Genomic DNA, 16196 nt, shown 5'->3' with positions numbered 1-16196 from the left:
AATTTCCTGTGATCTATGAAATTTAGTAGCTACTTTAGGAAGGAATTCCTCACATGTCTTTAATATCACCTTGTCCTTAAACATTAGACAAAAGGGTTCGTCACAGCATAAGGCCTCCAGCTCGCTCACTCTTCTGGCCGAAGTAATAGCTACTAAAAAGATAACCTTCATTGTTAATTGTCTTAACGGAATCTCCGTTATTGGTTCAAATTGGTCTCCCTTTAAAACTTTTAATACTAAGGATAGGTCCCAAGAAGGAACTCTCCTATTGATTATAGGCTTCTTTCTTTCTATAGACCTAAAGAACTGAATGATAAGGGGATCGTTTGATAATTTTTTGTCCAGATAAGTAGATATTGCTGTCACCTGTACCTTCAATGTACTGAGAGCGATGTTCTTCTCTACTCCGTCCTGTAGAAATTCTAACACTGTGGGTATTATTCCTCCAGAAAACCCTGATTGTTCCTTCCACATGTTGAAAGTCTTCCAGTATTTCAAGTATATCTTCCTGGTTATCTTCTTTCTACAGTCCAGAAGTGTAGTGATAACTCTTTCTGAAACCCCTCTTTTCCTTAAAGGAGACCTCTCAGAAGCCAGGCAGACAGGTTTAGATTTGGTATGTAATTTACACTTCCTGTCTGCACCTGGGACAGTACCCTTCCGTGCGGGAGTCTCACTGGTCCCTCCAGCCTCATCTTCAGGAGAATTGGATACCAGCTTCTCCCTGGCCAGTCTGGAGCTATCAAGATTAATGTTGCTCTGGTCTGCATTAATTTCTGCAACACTCGGGGTATCAGCTGGATTGGTGGGAACGCATATGCCTTCTCGAAGGTCCAATTTTGGCTGAGCGCGTCCACTGCCTCCGCCCCCTCTCTTGGATTTAAGGAATAAAATCTTCTGCATTTTGTGTTTCTTCTGTTCGCAAATATGTCCAGCTGAGGCCGACCCCATCTCCTGACTAAGGTTCTGAAGACCTTCTTGGATATTTCCATCTCGGAATTCGAAAGTCTGTGTCGGCTCAGAAAGTCCGCCATGCTGTTTAAGGAACCCTTTAGGTGGACTGCTGATAAGGATAGGAAATTTTCTTCCGCTATTGCTAGGATTTCTATTGTCAGGTCTAGAAGCTTTTTTGATCTTGTCCCGCCCTGGCGGTTTATGTAAGCTACTGCCGTCGTATTGTCTGTCCTGATCTGTACATGCTGTCCCTTCAGTAACTGTACTGTTCGTAGTAATGTCTCTTTTACTGCTCTTAGTTCTCTGTAATTTGATGACTGGTGTCTTATTAGTCTTGGCCAGATTCCCTGGAACATCTTCCCGTCTAGATGAGCTCCCCATCCTAGGAGACTTGCATCCGTGGTAATATAACTCTGTGTTGGGATTATCCATAATCTTCCCTCGGTTAGGATTCTTTCTGACATCCACCATTCCAATGATTTTAATACTGTCTCTGGACATGTTACCTCTCTTTCCAAATCGTCCTGCTTCTTGCTCCAGACTTCCATCATCCAATATTGGAGCTGTCTTGTGTGCAATAATGCCCACTGGATTGCAGGAGATGTTGAGGTCAGAAATCCTAGTATTCGCATGACTTCTCTTATTGTTAGGCTTGGATATGCTATACAATCCTGTACTATCCTCTTTAATTTTGTCCTCTTTTCTTCTGTTAAGTACATCCTTTCTTTTTCTGAGTTTATGACTACTCCTAGAAACTGTATCTCTGATGTCGGTTTCAGTACCGACTTCTCCCAATTTATCAGCCAACCAAGAGCCTGAAGCTGATCTAGCACCTTCTTCGTGTTCTCCTTTCCTTGCTGATAAGAGTCTGCTACTACTAGTAGGTCGTCTAGATAGGGAATTACCAGAATTCCTTTCATGTGAAAGTCCTTTATCACTTCCCCCATTACTTTCGTAAATATGCGGGGTGCTGATGAAATGCCGAATGGCAGGACTCTGAACTGAAGGTGCTGAATTGAATCTTTCTGTTTTACCGCAAATCTGAGGAACTTCTGTGATGAGTCTCTTATTGGGATATGCCAGTAAGCGTCCCTTAGATCTATATTCGTCATGACGCAGTTGGGGGTTAATAAGTTTCTCACAGAGAAAATCGATTCCATCCTGAATCTTTGATAAGTCACAAACGGGTTTAAAGGTTTTAGGTTCAAGATTAGCCTGAACTTGCCCGTCGGTATCTTTACTAGAAAAATCGTAGAGTAAAATCCCTTGCGATGTTGATCGCACGGGACCGGAACAACCACTTTCTCCTCTATCATATTCTTTATGATGCATTGTAAAGCCTGACGCTTTTGTTTTTCCCTTGGCAGAGGAGTGGAAACAAATCTGTTTCCTGGAAGTGATTGAAATTGAATCTTGTACCCTTGATTTACCAGATTGAGGATGAAATCGTTTCTGCTTATCTCCGTCCACTGGGTATAGAATTGTGTTAGACGACCCCCAACTCTTTCTTTGGCGTCACTTCTTTTCCTGTTTTTCTGGGTTCCGAAAAGGAAAATTCCTCTTCACTCCTTCTCTATTGATGGCCCAGGGCTTCCTCTTCTGCTGAGGCTTATCCCTGACCTCCTGTCTATTCTTTCTAAAGAACCTCTTGTTCTGTATAAATTTCTTTTTCTTTGGGAATCCCTTCTTTCTATCTCCTGTTCTTTCTAGAATTTCATCCAACTGGGCCCCAAATAACAGGTCTCCATCAAAGGGTATGTTACAAACCCTTGCTTTTGAGGCCTGACTGCCCTCCCAATTCTTTATCCATACATTACGTCTAGCGGAATTAATTAAGGCAGATGTTCTAGCATTCACTCTTATGTTTTCTGCTGCAGCGTCCGTTATGTAATCCGTAGCTTTTGACACCACCTCTAATGACTCTAGGATTTCCTCTTTAGACGCTCCTCTGTACTTTCTCTTCAACATCCTTTACCCATAAGGCTAATACCCTGGATACACATGTTGTTGCGGCTGCTGGTCGAAAATTTGCTCCTGCTGAAGTCCATGCTTTCTTAAGGGCAAACTCCACCTTCTTATCCTGTGGATCCTTAAGATATCCCAGATCCTCAAAAGCTAATTCATTATCTTTATTGACTTGAGAGAATGCTGCATCAAGTCTTGGACATCGATCCCATACTTTGGCATCCTCCTCAGCAAATGGAAATCTTTTCATAAATCCCTTAGACATAAACAGTTTCCTATCTGGGTATCTCCATTGACTCAGAATAGTATTCTTTGTAGATTTATGTACCGGAAATGTAAGTGGCTCCTCCGGTTCCATTCCCTGATACAATCTGTCATGTAATGATAGTTGTTCAGATTTCTTTGGCTCAATCTTTAAAGTATTATTGATCGCCAATATAAGTTGATCAGTCTCATCAGCCGGAAATCTGAATCTAGACACCTTCTTTATCTCTGATATACTCTCCATACTCTTGGCTGAAGATATTTCAGATTCATTATCATCCTCTTCCTCCCTTTCCTCAATGTCTTCATCTTCAGAGGAAGAAATAATAGGTCTTTTAGTGGAGGATTTACTCTTACTTTTACTTTTTGCCGGCTGTTCAGACCCTGTCTCACCTGTACCAGGTACTGGGGATGTCAGTGCAGCCGTACTAGCTCCCGCACTAGACGTATCTGTAGGTGGGACCATAGCCGCAGAAAAAACCTCCTTTAAAGATTTAATTGTATCAGACATTTCTTGTTTAACTGCTGTCATAATTTCCTCTTTTAAACCCCCTGATTGTTCTTGAATCAATTTAACAAAACAGGGTTGGCAAAATTGTTTAGTGTACGTATGGGAAAGTTTTGAGTCACAGAGCGGGCAACGCCTCCTGGGCTTTGAAGGGTCAGCAGACTCTGTGCCCTATAATAAAACACAAACAAGACCAAATGTCAATCCTGTGCCCTAATTGTAGCTATAAGGACACCCAGGTGCATAAAGAACTGAAAGTGTGATTAGAGTGACCGTCCGTACACCAAAAAATTAAAAAGGTACATGTATATCAATAAACAATACATAGACCCTAACTGAGGTACTCTGGGAAGGAAATATACAATATATTCCGAAAACAACATGATTTGAAATCAAAATAAGCCATCTGAATGAAATAGCGACCAAAATGACAGCCAGATGCGCAAAATATATATATGTGTATATATATATACCATTTGTATGAATTCAAACCTCAGACAGACTCAATATATACATAGATAAGTAACTTCTGCCCCGCAAGAGACCTCCGATCAAACGCTTTAAGCAGAATCATGCCATGTGTCTTAATGTCTACCATTAAATCAGACCTCAGTATAGACGCGGCATAGGGGCTCCTCGGCTCATACCATAAAGGTCACCAAGCCTTCCGCCCATCTTACCTTTCCCGGCTCCTGCTTAGCGTCCATCCTGCTCCACTCGCAAAACGAAATGCCGAGCCATGCAGGTATCCGGCGTCTCTTCACTCACGCCGACCGGAAGTGACGTCGCGTATGGGCGGAAGTACGCACTCCGATCGCCGCCATTGAGGGCAACCCCACTGCCAGTCCCTCCGGACGCCCAGGATTGGCCCACGTCACTTCCGGCGCGCCACAGCCTCCGCCACGAGTGAATCATGGACGCCGCTCGCGTCCTCGGAACCACCACCACCCGGGCAGCCATAACGCTCAGTAGAAGGTAACCAGCGCAACCTTCTCCCATCGGACTCCACTCCTCTCCAGGCCGGTCCACCATGCGTCGCCAACCAAAGGTCCCCAGCACACCTGGCTAGACGGACCGGCGAGCGACATAGAGTACTCTTTCCTGGAACAGGAAACGTCAACTGAGGTTAGTGGGGTCAGTTTAAAATTTATAGAGTGCTCAAGTGGGGCGTTTCCTGTTCCTGGGAGGAGCCTATGTCGTCTCATGGTGGACCTGTCCTGGAGGTTACTGGAAAAAAAGAGTATATAGAGGCTGCCATATTTATTTCCTTTGAAACAATACCAGTTGTCTGGTGTCCTGCTGATCTTTCATCCATCTGTAGTGTTTGACTCACACACCTGAAAAAAGCATGCACCAAATCCAATCAAATATCTGATCTGCATGCTTGTTCGGTGTCTATGGCTAAAAGTATTATGCCGGGCATACACGGCTCGACAATGCGCCGGTATCGAGCCAGCGGCGCGTCCTCGCTCGTCTGCGTGGATCGATTCCCGCTAGTGGGAGCCGGTTTCCAGCTGGGAATCGATCCACGCAGTGATCGGACATATCGGAAATCATCAATAGAGCCATCAGCGGTTCGATTGATAAGAAGAATCTGGGCCGTGTATGCCCAGCATTAGAGGCAAAGGATCAGCAGGACAGCCAGGCAATTAGTATGGTTTCAAAGGAAATAAATATGGCAGCCTCCATATCCTGTTCAGTTCAATTTTGTGTCTGGTCAGGGGGATAGTATTCAGAGGTAGTATCGCTATTTACAGCAACTTTTTTTTTTTTATGAATAGGCCCCAAAGCCTATTACAGCACAGTATATGGATTAGAAAGTCGTCGTGGACTATTTTGTTCTGACTCTCGTCACTTTTTGCAAACATGACTAAGAAACTGAATGCATTGTTTAAAAGTATAAATATGGCAGCCACTGTATACCTCTCATGTCCGGTGTCCTTTAACCACTTGATGACCCAGCCTTTACCCCCCCTTAAGGACCAGCGCTGTTTTTTGTGATCTGTGCTGGGTGGGCTCTGCAGCCCCCAGCACAGATCAGGGTGCATGCAGAGCGATCAGATCACCCCCCTTTTTTTCCCCCCTATGGGGATGATGTGCAGGGGGGGTCTGATCGCTCCTGCTGGCTGAGGTTTGCGGGGGGGGAGCACCTCAAAGCCCCCCTCCGCAGCGAAATTCCCCCCCCTCCCTCTCCTACCTGTCCCCCCTGGTGATCGGGGCTGCACAGGACGCTATCCATCCTGTGCAGCCTGTGACAGGACGTCCCCTGTCACATGGCGGCGATCCCCAGCCGCTGATTGGCCGGGGATCGCCGATCTGCCTTACGGCGCTACTGCGCAGCAGTGCCATTCAATGTAAACAAAATAGACAAATGTCTCCTGCGTTTACATTTAGTCTGCGAGCCGCGATCAGCGGCTCGCAGGCTATGCACGGAGACCCGCTCCGTGATCTAACAGGAAACGGCCGCTCGCGCGAGCGGCCTTTCCTGATTAAATAGGGAGGCACCTGGCGACGCAGATCTGCGTCGCTGGTCCTCCAGCTACCACTTTGCCGTTGCACGGTATGAGTGTGCGGTCAGCAAGTGGTTAAAGGGAAACTAAATATTGCTTTTCTTGGTCTCCACCATATTCTACATACCTGAAGAATATGGTTTTAATAGTGCACAGTGTCTTCCAACCTTGTTCCACAGAACTGTAATGTGTTGTCTCCACTTTGAGGGCTGTTATTTTGCTTTTGTTAAATTATGAAACACACACGGCTTGCATTGCCATTTTTCTTTGCTCTACTTAAGTAACTTTCTCCTCTACATTTTAATGACAAAGATATTAGGGAACTGGAATTGGGGGGGGGGGGGGGCACAAGTTCAGAGGGATGTCTACTAGTGTTACTGCAGTGAACACACAAGCAAGGCCGTTCCTGGTTACAATGTGACAAAATTAACCCGAAGGGGCCCAAACAGACACCTCATGGACCAAAAAGCGTCATTAGGGGGCCCTTTGTTGCAGCCAAAACTCCCCCCAGAGCCCCTGAACTGGCTGCTGAACCCCCCCCGAACAGGGTCTGCACTACTGTAGAATGCCCCTGGACCCCAGAGCCTGTAGGGCCCCCCAAGGTGTCTCCCCCAAACTTAACTGGTACTCCCCAGGGCTTCTTCAGAGCCTTTGGCAGAGTAGAATCTCACCTGTGATCACGGGCGCAAAGTAATCGCTATACAAGTCAACAACAAAGGTATCACAGCATGTAAAGCTACATACCACTACAGATGTTAGAAAAACCATGGATTTAAAATAAAACTCCACCTTTATTAAGAAATATTTCCTTCAGATCAGCTCTACAAATTGATATTATAAACTGGGTACTTTGATTCTGAGAACAAGATTACCTAACCCTTCCTTTAGGATTTTAACTGTCTGTCAAGCTGGGGGTGTCCATGCCCAGAAATGAGACATGTGAAGGTGTAGGACAGTGACAGTGGCAGTGCTGTACCTTATTTCCTGGTTGAACTCAATAGACGCAAGCTTATTTTTAACCCCAGTTAGTGCAGCTGGTGAAAATAACTAAGATACCCTGCTTTGTGCAGCTTACAGATTTATCATGCAGGTAGGGGAAATACCTGAATGCTCTGTACTGTAACAGACTGTAAAGATTCCAGTTAAGAATACAAGTGCATTTTGTGCTTACATTTGGTTTTGGAAATTCATAGCGGACTGTAAATTGGAAGAGAAAAGTAACTTAAAGCGGACCCAAACCAAATATTTTTTTTTATTAAAAATATTTACTTGCAACACTCTGACACATACAAAGATAAATAAACACTCCTTCAAGCCTATGAGCATTTCAGTGCATGCTTTTCACCCTTCTCTTTTCATAGCTAGGGTTATACTGGGGGCAGCCATTAGCAATTTCTCCATTGCCAGACACCATCTACTCCACCACTTGCCGGAAAATTCCAGGCAATTTGAAAAGGAAGGGAGGGGTTTCTCCAATAAATGTAAAATATTTTATATTTGTCATCATGCAGCTGAAAAAAGGCTGTTATTTATTATAATTTAGAAAATAGATTTTATTTCTAAAATCTTGTATTTTTAATTTGGGTCCACTTTAATAAAGCTGCAAAAAATAGTTTATAGCACTAATACAGATTCATTGCCAATTTTCAGCTAGTTTGTTATTTTACTTTAAAGAGAACCTGATGTGAGAAGAATACAGAGGCTCTCCTCTTCATTCTCTAATAATCAATGCCAGTCATCTGACTTCTGAGCTGATGCTCTACCTCGAACACTTTAAAAAGGTATCCAAGGTGAAAAGGGTGTAAACTGAGCCCATACAGAGGTATGGGCATGTTTGCAGACACTTACCCATGTGTGTCTGTTCTCTCCCAAACAGCTCCATATACCTGTAATTAGATGCACTTGGTGGCATTTGAACCGGATGTGCAGTATTTCACCTCCACCTCTGTCCATGCTCCCTGTTTTCCTGCATCATCTAGCAATGCACTGCATCGCAACTGATGAGGTATAAACAACTCATAGGCATTGACCAAGTTTCAGTGCATTAAACAGGGTCCACTGCAATGCAACGTCACTATGAAAGTACTCAAAAAAAAAGAGTGGTTCCCAATTTTGCCAACCTGTGCATGTGGAGTATACATTTTTTACTCACAACGATCTAAAAGTATAAGCTATCACACCAAGTCAGGTTTCCATGGATTTCCTCCAACGTGTGTTCTAGTTCTGAAAAGTTTCTAACCACCTGATTGAATGTCTGAAACAAATAGAAATATATTAATTCCATGCAAACTGGAATGATTTCCATCTCACTGACCACCTCTAGTGACAGGTACTGAAGGCTGTAGTGGAATATGGGCTGGTGTGACTCCCTGCCATGCAAATGTACGGGGCAGCTCTACTCCACCATGTCAAAATACCTCTGGAAACTTTTTTTTAATGGCGCTGCCCCACATACAGGGTAAACAAAGACATACCATAATAACTTGATTCCGAGTAGCAATAGAACCCGTTCACAGTCTGTTTGGAACAGATACATTCAGTGCATTCCGGTGAGCAGGACACAAGTTTGGGTCCTGTGCAGCTTTTTCAGATCAGCTGGATAAAGTGAGTAACAGCGGAGGCTGACTGAATCAATGCTGTTCTATGAGAATGGATGTCCATTCTAACTAGTCTGATTACCACGAAAGTATCTATTTTAATGTGCTCTATCATACTTCCTCCACGATGGGGGAAAATGCCAAGCAACCCCTACAGAGTACTCAAGGGACCCTGGGGTTCAAGGGAACCCTGGTTGAGAAAGCCTTCTATAACTGGTTTGCAATAAACCAATGGGAATCGTCCCACCCCAGCAAGTATTTTCATTGGTTCAGTGAGTGGTGGACCAATAAAAATCCTCCCTGGTGCTCAGGGAGTATTGCCATTTGGACGTTTATAAAGCGAAAGGCAAATGGTGCAAAATTTGAAAATGAAGAAAGAAAAAGTATGTAAAACGCACACCACTGAAACAACCTGATCATTTTTTTTTCTATCAGCACAGTGTGAACCTAGCCTTAAACAGTGAAAGAAGGGTAAGTATTCTGCAGTCTCTGCTACAGCAAGAATTCCAGATGCAATTTACAGAGAGTTTAAAAATCGGATCACAGGTCATGTGAACACAATTTTGAGGTAAAATAGTATTTAGACTTTTTTTGCTTACACGTTTACCTCATACAGGAAGGGGAGCACAAGTATAACTGTGTATACACTTCAGGTGCTTACAAGTAGTCTTTAAAGTTGACCTGAACTCTTGCACAGGACAGAAGAAAACAGAGATAAATGCACCCTGTATGTATTTAAAGAGGTATTGCACTGTCCACGCTAGGATTCCTGTGAATTTTATAAAGGAAAAGTAGAGAATCCTATTCTAGACAGTTTCCATATTTACTGTGGCTATTTTGAAGCCAGTTGTGATGTAATATCCGCCCTTAGGCCACATACACACATCAGACTATTGTCTTTGGAAAATGAAAGATCACAGACCAATCTTACCACCCTTCATGTAGTATGAGAGCCATACCTACACAGTCTATTCTATGGAGCTGAACTCCCCATCAGATAGAAATCTTTGCTAGATGCTGCACACAAAGATGCTGCACACACTCAAAAGATCAGTATCTGCAAAAGATCTATTCCTGCCAAAAATCCATTCCTGCAAATTGCAATGATAGTCTATGAGATCTGCAGATCCTCATACACACATGATTTAACTGACATTCATCTGCAGATCAGATCCACCAGGGTGGATTTTCAGATCTGTAGATGATTGTCTGATCTGCAGATGAATGTCAGTTAAATCATGTGTGTATGATGATCTGCAGATCTCATAGACTATCATTGCAATTTGCAGGAACGAATCTTTGGCATGAACAGATCTTTTGGAGATACTGATCTTTTGTGTCTGTACAGCATCTGTGTGTGCAGCATCTTGCAAAGATTTTTTTCTGATGTGGAGTTCAGCTCCATAGAAAAAAGACTGTGTAGAGTATGGCTCTTATACTACATGAAGGGTGGTAAGATTGGTCTGTGATCTTTCATTTTCCAAAGACTATAGTCTGATGTGTGTATGCACCTTTAGTCTCCTCTGCCGGATTTGCCCGTCCTTCACTATAGAAAGTGCATTGTTTCAGCCTGAGAAATTTTGGCAAGAGGTGTGGGAGGGGAACACAGGAGGGAAAGAGGCTTCAGCCAACCAGGCTGCATTAGTTAAGTCTGAGGGGAAGTAGAGAAGCAAAAAAAAAAAAGACAACCCAGCATGCCCTGCAACTTCTCTTTTGTGTACCAAATTTTCTGTGTACCAAATAAGTCATGTAAACTGGGGAATGATAATTTATCAACAAGTAATAGTGATTTTAACTTTTGGATTACCTGGTTAGCATCCTTATTACTTGTTTACCAGATAAAAATAAAGAATTGAGTTTTGATTTTATGCCCGACAGTGATTACTCTTTAAAGAGTTTAGCCTGTTTAATTCCCCCTCATTTGTGTCCAATCACAAGTTTTAATCTGATCTCTCCCTGTTTCACATGACATGAGATGGCACGTAAGCCCAATTGAAAGCATTGGATGTTAAAGGTGCCCATACACTCGTCAGATTGGCAGCAGATAGATAAGAAATGCATCTGATGATCTATCTGATGCGTTTTTAGAACATTTTTTACCAGGATAGAATTCCAATAGATTTCATTTTGAAATCTATTGAAATTCGATCTGATGGCATTTTTTTTGCCATCAGATTTCCATTAAGGCCAATGCAAACTGATAAGCAATCTCATCAGATCGACCTAAATTTTCCATCCCACCAGTTCGATGGAAATCCATCGAAATCGGCCATCGATCGGTCGATTGGCCAACCGATTTGCAATCGATGGATCGATCGATCGGTCGGCCAGAAAATCGGCTGAGTGTATGGGCCCCTTAATACGTCCGCTTCCATGAATCAGGAAGTAGAAACAGTGCAGATTTGTATCAGCTGTAACAAATGTTTCTTGTTTAAAGAGTAACTGTCAGGCTGCAGAAGCTAATTTAACCACCCTGGCGTTCTATTAAGATCGCCAGGGCAGCTGCGGGAGGGTTTTTTTTAAATAAAAAAAAAACTATTTCATGCAGCCAACTGAGAGTTGGCTGCATGAAAGCCCACTAGAGGGCGCTCCGGAGGCGTTCTTCCGATCGCCTCCGGCGCCCAGAATAAACAAGGAAGGCCGCAATGAGCGGCCTTCCTTGTTTTGCTTACATCGTCGCCATAGCGACGAGCGGAGTGACGTCATGGACGTCAGCCGACGTCCTGACGTCAGCCGCCTCCGATCCAGCCCTTAGCGCTGGCCGGAACTTTTTGTTCCGGCTACGCTGGGCTCAAGCGGCTGGGGGGACCCTCTTTCGCCGCTGCTCGCGGCGGATCGCCGCAGAGCAGCGGCGATCAGGCAGCACACGCGGCTGGCAAAGTGCCGGCTGCGTGTGCTGCTTTTTATTTCACTAAAATCGGCCCAGCAGGGCCTGAGCGGCAGCCTCCGGCGGTGATGGACGTGCTGAGCTCGTCCATACCGCCCGGCTGGTTAAACCTCTATTCTCCTGTGTTAAACAGTTTAGAAGGAAGCCAAAAAGCCATTAGCGAAGATAAAAATCTCAGTTACCTTTGATGTGTGCTTATCAGAAAAGCTGTTAGACCTAAGAGGACGCAAGCCGCATACTATACTGCAAAGCATTCTGGGGCCCTCCCCTCGGCTGCTAATGAGACGTTACAGCAGCTTGTAATCAGTCCAGCGCGTAACACTGATAAATCTCCGGGCCGAGTACACTGCAGGAGTCAGCTATTGTTCCTAGCCACATGGCTCATTAATATTCACTGCACACTGTGTTATTCAGTACGAGCTTTTCTGTGATCAGGAAGCAGGCAGGACATGACGACACATTTGACAGAAAAACATGGAACCTGCCATGAGCTGTCAGGAGCATCAATCTCTGCATAGACTATATAAAAATTCTGTGAAGTACAAACGTGGACAGTGAAATGCATATGTAATGTAAGTACAGCCAATCTTTAGCTACTGATATATGTGTTTATTTTCTCTGAGACCTTATACCTAACAGCTCCTCTTTAAAGTGAACCAGAGACGAAGCACCCTTGTGTATTTTACCATAGAAATCAGTGGGAACATTAGAGAAAACATTTACCATGCTCTCTGTTCCATCCTCACTGCTAAAAGTGTCTGTTATCTAGCTGAGATAAGAATCCCGGACTGAGCATTGATTCTGGCTTTGCTATAATGACTCAGCTATAATGATTCCTGAGCAAAGCCAGCAGGGGGCAGGCTTGGACTTGAAGACAGCAAAGAACACAGTCTCAGCTATAATTATTCTGTAGCAAAGCCAGACCGACTGCTTAGTCGGGATTCTTATCTTAGAGGTGATAACAGGCAAATTAAACAGAGAACAATGTAACAAAGAGCAGATTAGGTGTTTACTGTCATGTTCCCACTGATTTATAAGGTAAAATACATGAGGTTGCTTCATCTCTGGTTCTCTTTAAAGGTTATTATGCTGTTGTGTATATTTTAGATCAGAGATGACTTGTGAGTTCAGGTCTGCTTTAAAGCAAGACTGGGCAAGCTTGTGTTTTTTCAGCAGTGAAGACAGCAGTTTCACTGTGACTCAAGAGGCACATGTGTCTGAAACCTGGTTTATAGCCCAGTGTGCGACAACACAATGTTGACTTGGTACCATGATTACATTGTGTTTAATCCAGTACAAATCTCATGTACACTGACCCTGCAACACGCTGTTTGGCCACATTACACCAATTTGTTTATATTGAGAATTTCACAGGCCATGCGCAGGATTCTCCATGTGGAAACAGATGAGATAACAATAGATGCTGTATGATATATTACATCATCCGATCTGGTGTGTTTACATAGCAATGCTTTCTCAGGGGACCAATTTAAAATCATGCCAGTTGTAAGTCAACGTGATAATTGACTAAGGTAGATAGGCAGTGATACGTAATTTCTTCAAACTATCCATACAAATGTATTTCATTATTTCTCTAATATATGTGACCCCAGAGTGTGCCCAAACTGGTCCTAGCACATACACTGCAACCCCAGAGTGTGCCCAAGCTGGTCCTAGCACATACACTGACTCCAGAGTGTGCCTAAACTGGTCCTAGCACATACACTGCATCCCCAGAGTGTGCCCAAACTGGTCCTAGCACATACACTGCAACCCCAGAGTGTGCCCAAACTGGTCCTAGCACATACACTGACTCCAGAGTGTGCCCAAACTGGTCCTAGCACATACACTGTGACCCCAGAGTGTACACAAGCAGATCCGGGCACATACACTGTGACCCCAGAGTGTACACAAGCAGATCTGGGCACATACACTGACCGCAGAGTGTGCACAAGCTGGTCCTGGAACATACACTGCAAACCCAGAGTGTGCACAAGCTGGTCCTAGCACATACACTGTGATCCCAGAGTGTGCACAAGCTGGTCCTGGAACATGCACTGTGATCCCAGCGTGTGCACAAGCTAGACACGGCAAGTATACTGTGACCCCACAGCAGGCATAAGCTGGTCCTAGAACTACACTGTGACCCCAGAGTGTGCACAAGCTGGTCCTGGAACGTACACGGTGACCCCAGAGTGACACAAGCTAGACACGGCACATACACTGTGATAGGGATGATCAATGATATAACATTTTTCAGAGTTGATGCAAAGTTGATGCAGCTTAAAAATGGACCAATCAATTTAAACCTAGTTTTAAATTGCAGCCAAAGAGATGGTCAGGGCAAGGCCCCCCTGCTCCCCCGTAGTAAGAGAGATTACATACAGACAGGTCCCAAGAACATTAAGCAAGCTAAAACAGGTGCAGTGAATACTGAATAACATCACATTACAATGCTACTTATCAAGGAGTGAGATCTATTAAACATCATGTGATTAGTCACTTCTTGAATGTGATGATTTAGAAGTAGGGATGGTCAATGGGATAAAAATAATTCCAAACGAATTCAAATTTTTATGCAAATAGTATATTATACAGAAAATATAAATGTATATTTAAGCTACATAAGTTTGAATAACTACTATCATAAAATCTGCATCAACTTAATTTGCATCTCACAGACTCCCTATTTGGAAGCAAAAGAAAAAAAAAGGGGGGGGGGAGCAGGGGGATATAAGGGGGTCAAGGGCAAGGCTCTGAGCAATACTGACAAGGTAAAAACAAGAGGCATGTTACTGTCAGGAGTGGGCCATGAATCAGTAAGGCCTGGAGCCCACTAGCAGTACATTACTAAGTGCTGGTGATTTGTAAAGCTCTTGCTAATGTAATGCTATGGGTGTGATCCCGCTAGAGGAATGTGATTTTATAAAAATCCCCCATAGCATTACATTAGCAAGAGCTTTTCAAATCACTAGCGCTTAGAAAAGGCTGCTTGTGGGTTTGAGCCCTAAAGAAGATCATGTGGGATGTACTGGTAAAACAAGTACAATCTATGGAGACCCTATATTGTATCTTACAGGACGTACTGCTAACATCCTGGTCCTAAATACTTCAACAGACCTGAGGTGTTGTGGTGCCCATGCTGTATTGGATCCTGTGTTTTGTCTAATTAGAGTATGGATGGATTCCTTTTCAGATCCAGACATGTGATGGGTGTGGGGGGGTAAGGTGAAAATTCAACTTCAGGAATATTTTGTCAGGAGCAGCAGAATAAAGCCTTGAACACATGCAAGATTAAACTTGCTGAAAAGTAGTGCGTGTACAGCAGTCTCCGATCCCCCATGTCCTGAATTTGCCAGCATGCTCCTTCACACAGACCTGAAGACAGTGGCGTAGCTAAGGAGCTGTGGGCCCCGATGCAAGTTTTACGTGCCCCCCCAAGCACTCTATACATAATTGATATGGCGCACCAAACCCTGCTAAGGACAACTACAGTGTCAGAGGTGCAAGAAGGGGATGGGAAACAGTTTGTTAATGATTACCACTATTCAAAGTATCTATAGAAGTGATCATCACCAGTACAGGACCAATAAAGAGCTGATACTATGATATAGGGTGGGCCCTTCGGGGCCCCTCTGGCCCAAGGGCCCTGATGCGGTCGCTACCTCTGCACCCCCTATTGCTACACCCCTGCCTGAAGACAAGAGCTGCCCCCTTAAAAACCAGTTGAGTTAGTGCTAAATAAAACCTTTACTGCCATATGCTGTCCTTTCTAGGACCTGCGCAACTTATGAATTTATAAATAATTATAGTTTAAACGTTTTTTGTAGTACCTTCCATAGTTTAAAGATGAGTAAATTAAGCTGAAAGGTATTATTTCAGCCCAATGGAATCCAAGCTCACTGTAGAGGAAACAACAACAAAAAAAATAATAATAATGAAACATTGTGACTGAAGGTGTGTTACCTTTTTGTTGTGGTTAATAACATAAGCAATCAAGTAACAAAATCTTACATAAGACAATATGAAGTCTATTACATGTATTTTCTTAGTTGTTCTAAAGTATCTGTTCCTATAGAAGTGGCGACTAACTTCTTCAAAAGTTGCATAAAAAGTTTCATAGCAGAAGAGAAAAAGATATAGCTTCAATGTTGATTTTTTTTTTTATCAGTCCACGATATACAAATCAAGAATTGCTAGTTGAATATAGATTAATTAGTAGCAATGAAGTTCAGCTTGGATGCTTTATTATGATAAAATACCCCATCTTCAGACTACTTTTTAAAGCAGCTACTGTGACTTGGATGGAACAAACAACTTTTGTACTTTAAGCCATCCCATGCCAGCAACACACCTGTCCGGCCACAGGTGACCTTGCTATCTAAACCACACAATGCCAAAATGACGAACAAACTAGTGAACTCACCAGCAGCTCCTGAGATGATCTGAATAGTCCCAGAATCACAAGCTGAAGTCAAAGCGTGCAGCTGATCAGAAATCCGGGCGGTGAA

At 43.5% G+C, this 16196-nt stretch overlaps 1 protein-coding gene across 2 annotated transcripts in view; it reads right to left on the bottom strand.

Annotated features, from left to right (window-relative positions):
* Window positions 1-16196, bottom strand: part of LOC137563536 (uncharacterized) — a 57216-nt gene extending 41020 nt beyond the window's left edge. Inside the window, exons 1-2 of one of the 2 annotated variants that reach the window (XM_068276119.1) lie at window positions 16112-16146; window positions 15519-15587 (exon numbers count right to left, since the gene is read on the bottom strand). The gene's annotated coding sequence lies outside the window, so the exon portion shown is untranslated. Of the gene's footprint in view, window positions 1-15518; window positions 15588-16111 lie in introns of both variants that reach the window. The other variant, XM_068276118.1, reaches the window with a different exon arrangement.

The sequence above is a fragment of the Hyperolius riggenbachi genome, chromosome 3 (genome assembly GCF_040937935.1).
Source record: "Hyperolius riggenbachi isolate aHypRig1 chromosome 3, aHypRig1.pri, whole genome shotgun sequence".
Taxonomy (NCBI): domain Eukaryota; kingdom Metazoa; phylum Chordata; class Amphibia; order Anura; family Hyperoliidae; genus Hyperolius; species Hyperolius riggenbachi.
The sequence above is the reverse complement of the archived record's forward strand: the minus strand, read 5'-3'. Positions and strand labels throughout refer to the sequence as shown.